We start from the raw sequence: 15,160 nt of genomic DNA on the forward strand, positions 1-15,160 counted from the left end.
TGGACTAAACATTGAAATCATCATTCTCTCCTGCATGTTTCTTCAAGCATAATAAGTATCAATAGCATTTCTCAGAAAAATTCCACAGATTCAATTCCTTCATAGTCAGATCATATACCGCGTTCTTCAGAAGCTCTCAGTTCCCTGAGCCACATGAGTGTGCATGGAGCGCTGATACGGGCGAAAGTGTCAATGGTTGTGGTAAACATTCGCTCTGGCTCGGCAGAGTTTGCAAGTGCCGTGTCCACCTAACAAGGGGGCTCCACAGCAGCTCTGGTGATGTGTGCGGGGACCCGGCGGCTAAATACCTGCATCGTAGAGCCAAAACCACTAAATCCAACGACCAAGAAGCGTGGCACGGTTTCACCCTTTTGATGCATCAAAATATCCAGCTGTCTCTGATGCGCATAAGGCACAAGCCGCGCCTGTGGGCAACACCCGCGAGCACGTGGTGTGGGCGCAGCAACGTTTGCTTGCATTCCAACCGCATCTCTTTGCACAACCCGTAGCGCTTGGCTCCCTTCCACCTTGCGGAGCCGATAAGAAGTATAACAGCGTGTTGCGATAAAGCAGGGTCGGGAGAGGGCAGGTAGGTGCTTCATAAACAACCTCAACGAGACCAAAATATGTTGCCGGGCATTCTGCCTTCGTTGTTTGGTTTCGCGGACGGACGTCGTGACGAGTGCAGTTGTTGGCATACGTTGGCCCCAACGTCGTTTCGGCGGATGCTCGCCTCCACGCTTCTCCAGGAATAAATGGTGCGTAGATATAGGCCCATTTCTGTATTACAGAGATGTTTCTTCTGTATCACTCGAGAGAGAGTGCATACTATATTTAAATTTTGGCTCTGTATAGGCATATTTGGTGGATTGGGTAAAGCGAGAGGTAGCTTTAAGTTAATATAATACTATTGTGAATGTTTTACTACTCGCTAGCGGAAATAGTATAAGGTAAGGAGATTGCTTTCCTGCTACAAAAGAAAGCACTCTCTGAAGTCCGACTTTATGTCCCTCGGTCATGGTGTTTTTGGTGTTCTATGTTTCTGACCCAACCTACCATTTTTAAAGAGCATATATACGATCGCCATGCACTTTCGTGTCAGTTATGAATTTTACGACTTTTTTGTTTATTTTGATTGGCACCACTGATCAATTTTTTTTTCTTTGCATGTCGCCGTTCTGCATGTGTGTGTTGAAGGTTCTCATTACACGCGGGAGGGATGCTTTAATTTCTGCCAACTGTGCTTCGTCTAGTGAAAGTTGTTCCTCTTTACGACCAAGAATATCGGAACATTAGGTCGGCTCCCGTAACGAAAAAATACAAATTTTGAAATACGAAATAGAAATTTCAATAGAAGTGATAGTTCCTGCATACATCTGTATAATTTCATGTGTATCGCTGAACTCACTACGACCAAAGAAATGGCAATTAATGACATAGTCACCCAAGCCAAAGCAATGGGATCGAAGCTGGGTGATTCCACGAGAGATCAACACGGCTCAAAAATTTCAGGTTTTAGATTTCATTGAATATTTTATATTTTATGCGCATATCACTAGTTAGCACTAAAGTGAACGTGGCTTCTTTGCCAAATGAATATTTTAGGAGGGAAAAAATAACGAGATTCTTCAGTGTGGAGGTGCCTATTTAATGCACAAGGCAATTTCACAAATTCAAAACGATGTGAAATACATTATGTTACAGCTACAAACGATACATTCTTGCGTGTAAAACCTAGACGTAAAGAAGGTTCAGCTAGCACTGTTTCAGGCTTCCGTGCAAAACGGAAGTGTTTTTAAAAAATTGCTTAATTTGCTACAATCTTCAAAAGTTGCTATATTTACGATTTTTTATCAACTCAACCAATACATGTAGCCTTTTGAAATTTGCTGGACTGCGAGATCTTAACCTATTCAACAATTGTGCTGAATATTCTTGCTGTATCACAAATTACCATTTCTACATTTCGCCTCAAATTTGAAGTTTTGACAAAAATGAACGCCATTTAAAAATGAAAACAAAAAAAAACACATCGTAAATTTTTCTCAAAATCTCGTAAACAACTATTCACAGGCACGTGAAAAAGAATATTAAAAAACATGTTGCATTATTTTGTTTGTAATCACAATACAGGTGGTAGAAATGAGAGCTTTGCCAGAATGTAGCAAGGTGCTGAGGAAAAGGAACATCGGGGTAAAAAGAGCGTGCATAAGGCTCTGACTTGCCTAAACTTGACCGTAATGGAGACGTAAAGGCAGTTTTGGTAAACTATAATTATTTCAACCACGCCGTTCTAAAATGTCTGAATTTCCGGCATAAATTGGAGGAGTCATGCCTCTCCTCGGCCATCATTGACGCCCATATTTAGTTCACGCTTTCAGATGCGGCTGCTGTAAAAATCGTCTCCTTTAATCGAGTTGATAGAGTGTAGAAGAATGGGAAGTGAATCCACGGGAGGCGATGAATTCTTGCCTGAAGAAGACGAACTGGGAGGTGGAAAGAAGTGCCACTTGAAAGTTTGCCTCACGTTCATCAGCAGAAGTCGGATTCGCGACGAAGGAACTTTCGCCCGGTGCTAAAGCAAATTCAACTCGGTGGCACTGCAAGGTCCAAATCTTATTTCGTATAGTGCAAGTGCCATTTGGACCCCTCAGGTACCAAATGCGGCATGTGCACCGAATGGTTCACCAAATTTATAGAAACCTATGACATGTGCTCTTCGTACCAAAAGCGAATGCGCTTGTTGACTCTACTGCGAAGCCAGCTGGAGCGCCGAAAAGTTCAAGCTCTCATTCCAAATTTGCCAGCCTACATGACATACAAATCCCGGCGTTGGCGCGAGAAACGTGGAATATTGTCAGCACCAGACGCACCTGAGAGAACACGGTTGAACCCAACAAACGTTTAGACCGCTGTGGAATATTATACGAAAGACGAGCATGGATGTGCTCGGCAGAGTCCCAACAAAAAGGACGTAGTATCAGTTTCGATTGATGGAAACAAACAGTACGCTGCCAAGAGATTCATGACCCGCTCGGTAAGGGAGACATATGGTCTCTTAAAGAAGCCAATCCGGATACATCTATTGGGCTCTCAAAGCTTTATTCTCTCCGGCCGAAATGGGTTCTTCTTGCTGCACAAGAAGAAGTGTACCTCTGCATGTATTGCGCCAACGCCACACAGTGTGTTTCCGCGCTAGAAGGGCTCATTGAAGGTGCCTACACAATTACCCACCTCAAAGAACTATGTCTTTGCACCTCACCCACGACCGATTCTTTCCTGGGCGATTGTGATTATTGTGCAAATGAGGATGCTTTTACTACTACAACTTTCGGAATCCCTGAAGAGACAGAAGTAAACAATGCGGTATGGGAAAATGGCGACCTCGTAAGAAAGACCAGCACAGGGTACTACCTTTCTCCAGGAGCTTGGTGCGTGGCTTGTCAAGTGGCTCACCCATGATTATATAAGGGCATTCAAGCATCAGCAATACACGACGCCAAACGGATTCAACAGCCCGGATCCCGTGTCTTTGACTTTGCAGAGAATCGCACAGCTGTTGTACCGAAGGACGTACAATCATACCCTTGGCACAAAAAAAACAGGTCTCGCTATTTGCGTGGGTCTTCACGAGTATATATAGCGGATCCACTTAACGTTTTGCGGTTCTCAGTGATGACGTATGTCATGATGCTGCACACGCTTGCTTTGCGCTCGAAAAAATCTATGAGTGCATGAAGGAAGAACTTCAGCTTGGCAAACATGCTACATACGTGTCTGACGGCGCCAGTAGCCATTTCAAAAACAAGTATCAGCTTTAGCAGCTGTCACAGAAGAAGCACGCGTCAACAAAGTGGCTTTTTTCGGCCACAGGACATGGCAAAAACGCTTGCGATGGTATTGGTGGCTTAGTAAAGCGGCAAGCCTCGCTGTACAATTTCTGAGCAGACAGCACTACACTCATTAGGTCAGCCTCTGAAATGGTGGCGCAGATGGCCGCAATGCTGAAAAACGTCAAACTGCTCTATGCAGATGTGGATGAAGTACAGAACTTTCGCTGCCTCAAAAGGAACCAGTGGAAATCTTTACCACGTGTTCCGGGCATACGGTTATGGCACATTTGGTTAAGCGAGCCTGACGCCACCAATTTCGATCGCGTTGTATTCGGGTCTCGCACTGCTGCAGGTAATTGGAAAAAGATCAAGCCTCTCTGAGCGTATACAGCGGGTATGCTCGAAGTTCCTTGTGCCCTCTCCCTGCCTCCATGCGGCATGTGCGGATCATCAACAAGTGTGCACTGACAGGTCAGTAAGTCAACAGGCAAGCAACTGTGCCACTGCGTATTGGATTCGCTCCATTAGAACTGCGTTATCTGGCCCTCAGGATCAGCTGGTGCTATAGAAAAATGCGGAAAGAGCTGCCAGTACTGCAGCGCTTCGTTAACTTAGGACGTGTTCTCAGCACGCTATCATCGTTTAGCATTCGTCAGTGGTGCTTCAACAACTATCCCATACATTATATACCAGCAAGTTTGGCCGACAGTTCATCTGGTCTTGCCAATACTTCAATGAAGAAATAAATGCTCTACTTGAGGCTTTGCACAGAAGGCAATTTCCTCAAGAGTGCGCGGACCAGGTAATGTTTCGCAAAAGACCCAAGTATCTGAAAGAGGAAGTCTCGTGCTCCTTTGCAGCTTTTCTAGGAAACTGAACTTTCCGACAAGTGGTGATCCTTAGGGACTGTGAACTTTTGATTATACAGTATTCTAACAGTTGCTTTTTTTCTTTTTCTTCAGAGGCGGTAAAATAAGCAATCGCTGGAACTATCTGCCAGCTAACCCTGCCTTAACCAACACCATCGCCACTCCCACCACCGCCTATTAGATTGTATAATGACGTTCATGTAATGACCAGTACGACATATTTAGAGGCATTTACCTGCCGTGCATCCTGTTACCTGTGTACATTTATACAGAGTTAACTGTTAATTCTGCAGCACAAAAAGAAATAAAAACCCTGCATTAACAGAACGCACTAATTATCTACGTTGCAAGGCGCACGCACTTGCTGTTAAATAAAATGAGCCACGTAATGGTTATGCAGACGCTTCGTTATTCCCATTCAAGCGAATAAGTAGTGTACTAAACGCACTTTTATGCAGAAGTATTAATTATAATGTCAAAACTGCATTTACGTCGCCATTACGGTCAAGTTTAGGCAAGTCAGAGCCTTATGCACGCTCTTTTTACCCCGATGTTCCTTTTCCTCAGCACCTTGCTGCATTCTGGCAAAGCTCTCATTTCTACCACCTGTATTGTGATTACAAACAAAATAATGCAACATGTTTGTTAATATTCTTTTTCACGTGCCTGTGAATAGTTGTTTACGAGATTTTGAGAAATATTTACGATGGGCTTTTTTTTTATTTTCATTTTTAAATAGCGTTCATTTTTGTCAAAACTTCAAATTTGAGGCGAATTGTAGAAATGGTAATTTGGGATACAGCAAGAATATTCAGCACAATTGTTGAATATGTTAAGGTCTCGCAGTCCAGCAAATTTCAAAAGGCTACATGTATTGGTTTAGTTGATAAAAAATCGTAAATATAGCAACTTTTGAAGATTGTAGCAAATTAAGCAATTTTTTTAAAAACACTTCCGTTTTGCACGGAAGCCTGAAACAGTGCTAGCTGACGCTTCTTTACGTCTTCAGTGGCTATGGTGTTGGGCTGCTGAGCACGAGGTCGCGGGATCGAATCCCGGCCACGGCGGCCGCATTTCGATGGGGGCGAAATGCGAAAACAACCGTGTACTTAGATTTAGGTGCACGTTAAAGAACCCCAGGTGGTCAAAATTTCCGGAGTCCTCCACTACGGCGTGCCTCATAATCAGAAAGTGGTTTTGGCACGTAAAACCCCAAACATTATTTATTATTATTCTTTACGTCTAGGTTTTACACCCAAGAATGTATCCTTTGTAGCTGTAACATAATGTATTTCACATCGTTGTGAATTTGTGAAAATGCCTTGTGCATTAAATAGGCACCTCCACACTGAAGAATCTTGTTATTTTTTCCTCCTAAAATATTCATTTGGCAAAGAAGCCACGTTCACTTTAGTGCTACCTAATGATATGCGCATAAAATATGAAATATTCAATGAAATCTAAAATGTGAAATTTTTGACCCGTGTCGATCTCTCGTGGAATCACCCAGCTTCATTTCACATTCGTCACAATGCCGAGTAGTACAAGCCTTTCTCTGCTTCTTTTGACTTTGCTTGCATCTTTATTCGTTTACTTCAACTTTTATTTATTGTGTTCAGATGTCATATGTTAATACCGAAGAACTGTCATACAAAACATATTGCTACACACAGAAGAGAATAAAGGTATTCTGAAGTACGAAAAAGTTGAAATTCAGGATTATCACTGCAAACCACTGGATGAAAGAAAGGTAGGTACACCTAGCAAGAAGAAATATGTAAACAGTGTCACTGCATACTATTAACCGATAATATTACATTGAAACGAAATTTCGCAGGCGACTTGAGCACAGGTACACTTCCTTGCATCAACTAAATAATTATTCCTACCGTGCAGATAAAGGTATTCCAAGATCAGCTGCTGTTGAACAATTGAGTCACTATGAATACAACAGCGCATCGAAGCAGTGTTATTAAATAGCCACGCCAGCCAGAACAGGGACAAGTCGTTAATTTCGTGGACTCAGAGCAGCCCCATTGCACGATGTCAGTTGTCGGTGCAGTGAAATTCTGTTCAACGCTTCACCTCGAAAACATGGATGTACGTCGCCGCCGCTTAAGTCAAGGCAAGCATAACGATATTTTTGTTCGACGTGCCATATCTGAAACGAGGTTCAAGGTTTTGGTAGTAGTGATCAAGCATTATATATACTTGAGCCACTAACCTACTAACTTGCCTCGAAATTTACGCGTTAACCGTAGATTTCACCGCTTTACGGCGAGCTGTATGAGATGAAGTTTGAAAGTTAGACCCATCGCTGCGGACATGGGTACCCGTACACAGTGATTTAGCCGGTACGATGAATGCCTGCGTGTTTTAACGCGCACATAGTTTTAATTCGCTTACGTCTGTATTTTTTTACGAAGATTACTCTGAAAATTGACTGTATTTTGCGCGAAAGAAGACGAAGACCTAAAAGCCAAGTGGCCTGTGAAACCCACAAGTGGCGCTTCTCCATACACCTCCTCTTACGTAACCAAGTCAAAAATCGCTAGAATCGTGAATAATGGGTTTAAATATACGTGCGGACTGGTGACCTCATTCTTAACACCCACTGCCCCGCACCGTCCAAACTTTCAAAACAGGTGTCTATAAACATACCGATCTACCAGCCGGAACGAGGCCATCCTTGTTATTTCAAAAATCTGTGCATAGGAAAGGCTGCTTACGGAATTTGGCATATCGTCCAAACACCGAACACCTGAATCTTTTTTTTTTCCTAATGTTTTCCTTGAAATCGTGCCTTATTTTCTTTCGTAATAAGCCGGCGCAGGTTTCTGAAGAGCAGTCGACTCCGAAGGTCTATGCGCTGGCAGGATTTGGTTGGTTTTTAGTTGAAGACATGCCAGACGTTCTAACCATCAAAGCTGAGCCGGATTTCTTCCTTCTTCCACTCCTGCTGGGTTGGATAGACATGCCGGAATACCCATTGGCAACGGCCTTCTGCTGCTGGTTATGACGTCAAGCTTTTGACTCCCAGCCTCGACGACGGTATTCGGATGTGTACAGAACGTAAAAACTACCGTGATAGTGACGTAGCTTTGCTGCGTGGTAAACGCCACGTGGTGGAAATTAATTCTGAGGCCTTAGCCGTTGCGTCACTCACGGCTCTCTTTTAAGAGACGTAAAATGCGGTGAATTACTGCGGTTCTGATAGTCTGCATTTTCCTTTAGTCTTCGCTATCAGCGTATTTACTCATTTTACCTTCTTCGGCGCCTGCGACACATTTCTTAAATGGTAATAGCTGCTATATACGAGCTCAAGTCGGCACTTATAGCCATAACGAGAGCAGCCTCGGCTTATTGCTACCTGACTAAGTAAGTAGGCAGCAGCACTAAACAAACAAAGAAACAGGGAAGATGCGTTCAATCATGCGCGTCACCTTACTAACCCTCCTCGTCCGTTTAGCGTTGGTGATAGTTATTTAGTGGCGACCGTATACTGCACTGGACTCAAAGAGCCAAAGAACGAGAACCTGCCTGAAAGCTCGTTGAAAATTATTTCTCTGGTCTTTATTATTTTATAGCAGGAGAGCAGGCTAATTTTCGTGAGGCTCAAAGCGTGATAGGCGTAGGTGTAGTTACAGAGCGGACATTGCAGCTGTTCCTTTTAATGTGAATATAGGCTGCAGAATAAGTGTGACACGCCTTCCCGTACGTTGCACGTTGCGCACGGCATCAGCGAGCTTATCCGCCCAATGTGAAGCAGGAAGTGTTTCGTATTGACGGCATTTTTAACGAATACGGTGTAGATATGTCCGATGGCGCCTGTCAAGACGACAAGACATGCAGAAATCGCACATTCGAAAGCATGTGCAAATTAAATTGGCCCGTCAACTGATCGATCCAGATTGCACGCTGTGAGCGCCACGCAAAACAAGACAGAAGAGCCTACCCGTCGCTCTTAGAATAAGCTGTTGGAAATTTCTCCGTAGAGTTGCACTAGGCTTCAGCAGCAGCGCAGTCTGCATGTAACATCACTGCTACACGCAGTGTGAGAGCAGCAACTGCTCAACATCGCTGTGCAGCATCCCGCATGGTTTTGTGTAGACTCGTCACTGATGCTCAGTATGGACACTGAGTTTTTACGACAAATTATTGCCCAAAATCTATATAAATAGGCGGACAGATCCAATGCGTCCACGACAAGGGAAAGTCGGCGCGCTCTGACCAGCAGCATCGTCGCGGGATGCAAGAGAAAGTCAGCCATAACGCTCACCATTTCATTAGTAAAGTACTCGCGATGCTTAACTTACCTAGCTTTGACGGACAGCCGAAGCCTTAAATCAATCGTTTTTTTTTCCTTTTTCCCTTTCAAATACCGTAGTCGTCAAGTTGGTCGTCGGCAACATAACACGAGCTATGCAAAAGATATCATGGGCAAGCGACCGCGCCTTCCGTCCTCAATGGCGATTCAAAAGCTGCGGTGATTGACGCGTGCTTCGCCACATCAGTGTTTACAACTTTAGTATTTATAATTACTATACACAATCAGCTAATAGAAATGAAAATTCTCATGGGGGCGGAATCGAAACGACGCTCGTGTACGATGCTTTGGGTGCGCTTTAAAGGACGCCTCGCATTGAGCGCCCACGGGAAGACTACAAATGAAGCGGTGCAGGGTGATATGGGCTGGACTGGTCTTTAAGTCAGGGGAGCTCGCAGTAAAATTGATCATGAAGAACGACTGAGGAATATATGAAAGAAAGTAAGTGGGCTAGGAGAATGTTGAGGTATTTGTACAGGAAAAACATTGACTCACAGCGGGGGAAAAGTACTAGGAAGCTTACCAGCAAGTATGCGGCCGGTAGGGTGTGCAACTCACCAACAAAGAAGGTCATGCGAAAGTGAGAGAGGCTGAAATAATCTTATGGTTGCGGCAGTGGTAAACAAACCTGCCATGAGTAAAGGATTAAGAGGAGAAAACAAAATCAGGAAAGAAAGAATTTATGATAACTCAAAGGGAAGCTCATTACATTTCGAAGCGAGATCAGGATGCCTTAGAACACGCACCTATAAAGCGAGATATAAGAAGGAAGAAGAAGCATGTGCATGCTGCGGTAAAGCTAGGGAAACGATGGAGCATGTTTTATTAGAATGTGAAGATATCTCCCCGGTGGTCGATTTAGGCACCACTGGCCTCTTTGAAGCCCATGGGTTCAGCGAGAGCAGGGGAAAAGTAAACATGTCCGCAATAGAGATTAGTAAGAGGCTATTAGAAGATTGGTGGAGAGAGAGAGAGAGAGAATAAACATCTTTATTAGGTAAATGCAGCTTTGGAGAGGCGTCCTCATTCCAGAATGCCTTGAGCTCGGGAAAGTAGGGAAACGACAAAAAACGGAGACGTACAAAAACAAAGTTCACAATAGGCGGTTAGAAAATTGGGTCATGGTAATTCATCGTGGTGTTTTCTCTTTCTTTTTTTATTTTTTTTTAACCTAGGCAGGACATTAGGCCGTATAATAGCAAGAGCTTGGGGGCGCAACTCACCACCCCGTTCCAAAGGGGACGCTCATAACATCTATCCACCAACGCAAATGTAAAGAGAAACGTTAAATCAGTTTATACTGAGAAAGCATTCTTTCATTGCTCAGTTTTCGCTGGTTCCGCGACAAGGCGTTGATTACTGAAATATAATATGAAGAAAAGAACTAACATATTTTTTTTTAATTTCACGCCAAAGCCCCAGCCAAAGCAATGCGACGTCACGTATTTCAAAGTTTTCTTTTTTTCGTGTTTCAGCAGTTGTGGCTCCGTAAAAGTTTATGACACTTGCTAAGTTAGTCTCGGACTCTAATACAAGACAATTCAATCAATCTTTATTGATAAGAAAATATTTTCCTATAATACGCTGCCGTACCAATTCCTAAGCAAAAATAATGTTTGATTATCGCAGGTGCGCACGAAAGATTATTGTAATTAGGTAACGGCATAACAACGTAAAATGAGTAGAACTGGGGTCATTTACGCCGCATTGTGTTCCATTTTAATGAAAGCGAGTATGCCAGGTTGCGCTTCAACAAAGCATGATAGCTATATAAAAAAAAAGTAATCTTGACAATTACAAAGTAAAAGTAAGTACTTAATCACTTTGTGGTGCCAGTTACGTGCAAAGAACCACTCAAGCGGCATAAATGACGAAAGGATGTTTACTATAAGCTCCCAGGAATGTAATTTATATTAAAGAAAACAGGTATTGACTGAAGAAAACAACAACATATGAACGCAGAAATAAACACAGAAACCGTCAAAAACAAAAGAAAACGTACACTTATCTCGTAGTCGGTGCCCCGACAACTTAATAATCGTGGTACCTCCTGGAACTTACGTCAGTTCGATGTTGGGACGACGTAACGGCCCCCATGATGTGGCTGAGTTTAGCAATATAATAAATAGCGAAATATTCATGCAGCCTACTGGATTTAAAAAAAAAATTAAATTATGGGGTTTTGCGTGCCAAAACCACTTTTTGATTATGAGGCACGCCGTAGTGGAGGACTCCGGAAATTTCGACCACCTGGGGTTCTTTAACGTGCACCTAAATCTAAGTACACGGGTGTTTTCGCATTTCACCCCCATCGAAATGCGGCCGCCGTGGCCGGGATTCGATCCCGCGACCTCGTGCTCAGCAGCCCAACACCATAGCCACTGAGCAACCACGGCGGGTCCCACTGGATTCGAAGTAGTATTTTGCGTGTCAGAACCCCGGTTTCTTGACGCCTGTAAACAGCCCCACGCAAGTCCCACCCCTAATAGTAGATGTTTATACGTATACAGTTGAACAATAAGCGTTCCTGGCAAGTGAATAGTTATTATTTATTAAATTCTGGATTTTTACGTGACAAAATTACATTGTACGTTATCGTTATTTCATGGAATCCACGTCGAAAAACAGTAAATATATTTTCCGGGGACCTGAGATCGACTGGAGACCGTTCGAAACGCCAAAAATAAATTTGTTCTGTTTGCCAAAGTGGATGCGTACAATGAATAAATAAATAAATAAATAAATAAATAAATAAATTATATACACATTCAGTCTTCATTGAAATGCTATATTTATGTGGTAAAATAAATGCGCACCTGTTCTTCAATGCAGTACAGTCGCATTTTACAAAATCGACGTGTTCGCACGCTTCTGTCAAAATTCCTTTTGGCTCCAATTATTTTTATATTTTTTATTTTATTCATTAATACGTCAAGGGTCCAAAATAGGAGATTATATGAGGGGTGGGCCTGTAAAAGGCGGGATTGATGATGTGGAAATTAGAAAGATGAGTCGGAACACTCAATGGCAGATCTAAAGCGTGCTGTATCGCGGATGAGTGCAGTTTGTCTGGGAAGGCCATTCCAGTCTCGGGCGATTCGGACGAAGAATGACTGCAGGAACGTAGTGGTGCGGGCTTGTGGTGGGATTACGGAGTTCGGATGGCCTGTTCGACGAACACGATGAGCCTGGACCAGCTGGCTGTCACGAGGTATGGAATAAAAAAACCTGTGATAGAGGCATAGGCGACGACGAGAGGCAAGAGACGATAGGTCTAGTTTTGATTTTAGTGATGAAACGCTAGTGTGATATGACTAATCTGAAAGAATAAATCTAGCAGCACGGTTTTGAACGCTTTCAAGGGCTTTAGTAATATTAGTTTGGTAAGGGTCAAAGATAGCACATGCATATTCAAGTTTTGGTCGCACAAGCGTTTTATAGGCAACTGATTTCACGGGTGGTTGTGCATGAAGATATTACGGCGAAGATAACCAAGAATTTTGTTAGCTGAATTAATTATGTGGCTTACGTGATTTGTCCAAGACAAATCTTTGGATAGGTGAATGTTTAAGTACTTGAAGGAGTCGGTAGTAGATATAGTGCATTTGTTAATCTTGTAGGCAGGGGGAATGTAGTTAGGTCGACGATGGAATGAAATATGCACAGTCTTACTAACGTTTAGGGACATGAGCCATGTAGCACACCAGTCTTGAATATGAAAGAGGTCCTCCTGAAGAGCAGAGACGTCTGCGACGGTATTGATAGGGTGGTATAGGACACAATCATGAGCGAAAAGACGCCATTGACACCATTGCCATGGTGTCACCCCTTCGTGCCCTGAAATTATCATTCCTAATATGACGATACTGGTAATGCTATTGAACATGCAATCACACTTGACGGTGACGACATTTTATTTGGTTTTGTTCGTGTTTTCTTTACTGATATCGCAAACACACAGAGGGGGGTTGACCAAGATAGGGATGGAATTGGAAAGAGAATTTTATTCCTGAATTCAAAACGGAAACGTTTGGGGAAGAATCAAATCAGTGGAAAGTAGTGATCATATTACGTTGAAACTAATGTATGGCAGAATAATATTTTAGCGAACGAGGCTTAAGAAACAACCACTTGGCAGGTACGAGAAGCAGCTGCAGCCGTGCGAGTGTCTTGTAATGGAGATTGTTTTGTGGTATCGGATATACAAATATTCATTGCAAGATAAACTACTTAATCGCTACTTCATGCAGAAACAAAAAGACAGTATAAAACACGAACACATTATAATTTTTCAAAGGCAGTTTTCCAGGCCTGTTTCGAGACAGCATGGGTGCGAAGTCTTACGACAAAAAGACTGCGAAAAAACGGAGCTGTTCATCCTTTGAACAACTCCCACGGCAGAACAAAGTTAAACAGAGAAACAGAAAGAAAATTAATATGAAGCAATAGCTGTCCCACAAACTCTGTCACATTCTTGCACTTTAGTCAAAAATTACTATTTTTTTGTCATGCGCACAGACAAAATGACAAAATGGAACTACGGCTGATATTAATTGCGAACAATTGGCAGGTTCTGGCGAACACGCAAAAGAGAGGTTCGGCGTATATTCTCAAAATGCCTACTCGAAGGGAATTTTCCCGCTTCTATTTTTTCCGCGGCATGACGTTTCCCTCCAATCACTTACCAGAGGCCTCTAACCTACAAAAACGCACAAACGCATAGACGCTACTTTGAGGCGTTAAGCTTGCCATGGGATGGATGGATACATGGATGGATGTTATGAGCGTCCCCTCTGGAACGGGCGGTGGGTTGAGCCACCAAGCTCTTGCTATTACACTGCCTAATGTCCTACCTAGGTTAAACGACAAAAAAAGAAAAAAAAAACGCTATGAACTACCGCACCTAAATTTTCTTTCCTGCTAGTAACAGCGCAAAATATAGACAAGGGACGAGAGAAGAAGACACCACAAGCGCTGTGGTGTCTAGCAGCGCTTGTGGTGTCTTCTTCTCTCGTCCCTTGTCTATATTTTGCGCTGTTACTAGCAGGATGGAAAACCAACAAGCCCAAGCTGCTATTCTAGCTAAATTTTCTGATCCCCTATTTTGAACTGTGCTTTTGTACGTCTTCGTCTTTTGTCGTTTCCCTACTTTTCTTCCGCCAATACTCCAGTCGCCTCTTACTAATGCCTATTGCGGACATGTTTACCTTTCCAGTGCTCTCGCTGCACCCAAGGGCTTCAAGGAGGCCAGTGGCGCCTAAATCAACCGCCGCGTAGACGTCTTCACATTCTAATAAAACATGCTCCATAGTCTCCCTAGCTTTACCACAGCAAGCACATGCTTCTTCTTCCGTATTATATCTCGCTTTATAGGTGCGTGTACTAAGGCATCCCGATCTCTCTTCGAAAAGTAATGAGCTTCCCTTTGAGTTATCATAAATTGTTTCTTTCCTGATTTCGTTTTTTCCTCTTAAGTAGTTACTCATGGCAGGTTTCTTTTCCATTGCCGCCACCCATGAGATTATTTCAGCCTCTATGAGTTTCCGCTTGACCTTCTTCGTTGCTGTGTTGCCCACCCTACAGGCCGCATACTTGCTGGTAAGCTTCCTAGTTCTTTTCCTCCACTGTGAATCAATATTTTTCCTGTACAGATACCTGAACACTCTCCCAGCCCATTTACTTTCTTCCGTATACCTCAGCCATTCTTCATACTAAATTTTACTGCGAGCTTCCCTCACTTCAAAATTAGTCCAGCCCATATCACCCTGCACAGCTTCATTTGTAGTCTTCCTGTGAGCGCCCCATGCGAGGCGACCCACTGACCTTTGGTTCCCATCGAGGCCTGATTGTACCCCTGATTTAAAGCAAACAACCGCATTTCCAAAAGTAAGTCCTGGAACCATTACACGTTTCCACATACCTTGGAGGAACTCGTACGTATTGTATCCCCATACCGCTGTGTGCTTCCTCATGGCTGCATTTCTCTTCCCCTTCACTGTTATTTTCTTTTCCTGTGTCTCCATATATCTATTGTCTTCGTTTATCCATATACCAAGGTATTTATATTTTGTTACCCGAGGTATTTCCTGGCCCTGTATCTCCACAGTCTGTTCACTATTTTCATTGAATAC

At 43.1% G+C, this 15,160-nt stretch overlaps 1 protein-coding gene across 1 annotated transcript in view; it reads left to right on the top strand.

Annotated features, from left to right (window-relative positions):
• The first annotated feature begins 599 nt into the window (after nucleotides 1–599).
• Nucleotides 600–15,160, top strand: part of LOC142584210 (uncharacterized) — a 48,394-nt gene continuing 33,833 nt past the window's right edge. Inside the window, exon 1 of the mRNA XM_075694372.1 lies at nucleotides 600–758. The gene's annotated coding sequence lies outside the window, so the exon portion shown is untranslated. The remainder of the gene's footprint in view (nucleotides 759–15,160) is intronic.

Source organism: Dermacentor variabilis, chromosome 1 (genome assembly GCF_050947875.1).
Source record: "Dermacentor variabilis isolate Ectoservices chromosome 1, ASM5094787v1, whole genome shotgun sequence".
Lineage (NCBI taxonomy): Eukaryota > Metazoa > Arthropoda > Arachnida > Ixodida > Ixodidae > Dermacentor > Dermacentor variabilis.